This window comes from Orycteropus afer, unplaced genomic scaffold (genome assembly GCF_000298275.1).
Source record: "Orycteropus afer afer isolate SDZICR_OR568_19922 unplaced genomic scaffold, OryAfe1.0 scaffold00504, whole genome shotgun sequence".
Lineage (NCBI taxonomy): Eukaryota > Metazoa > Chordata > Mammalia > Tubulidentata > Orycteropodidae > Orycteropus > Orycteropus afer.
Genome location: NW_006922091.1, coordinates 473330 through 473753, shown reverse-complemented (window position 1 = coordinate 473753; position 424 = coordinate 473330).

Here is a 424-nt window from a genome sequence, read left to right as displayed (position 1 = left end):
AGAATCCTGAAAGCAGCATGGGAAAAATGAAAAGTTGCTTACAAAGGGCAACCAATAAGAATAAGCTCTGATTTCTCCAGAAACCATGCAAGCAAGAAGGCAATGGGATGGTATACATAAAACTCTGAAAGAGAAAAATTTCCAACCAAGAATTATATACCCAGCAAAATTGTCCCTCAAATACGATGGTGGAAATTAGGAGATTTCCACATGGGAAATTGTTAAAACCAGACTAACCTTACAGGAGATACTAAAGGGAGTCCTTTGAACAGACAACCAATAATAGCAAACAACCAACCATTAATATATGATATGACATAACCCAGAAACCAACACAGCTATGAAAGTATCCAAAATAAAATAAGCTTCAAGACTGTAAACAGGAACCAGAGACATCAATTGGCAAATGAGGACAATGACAAAC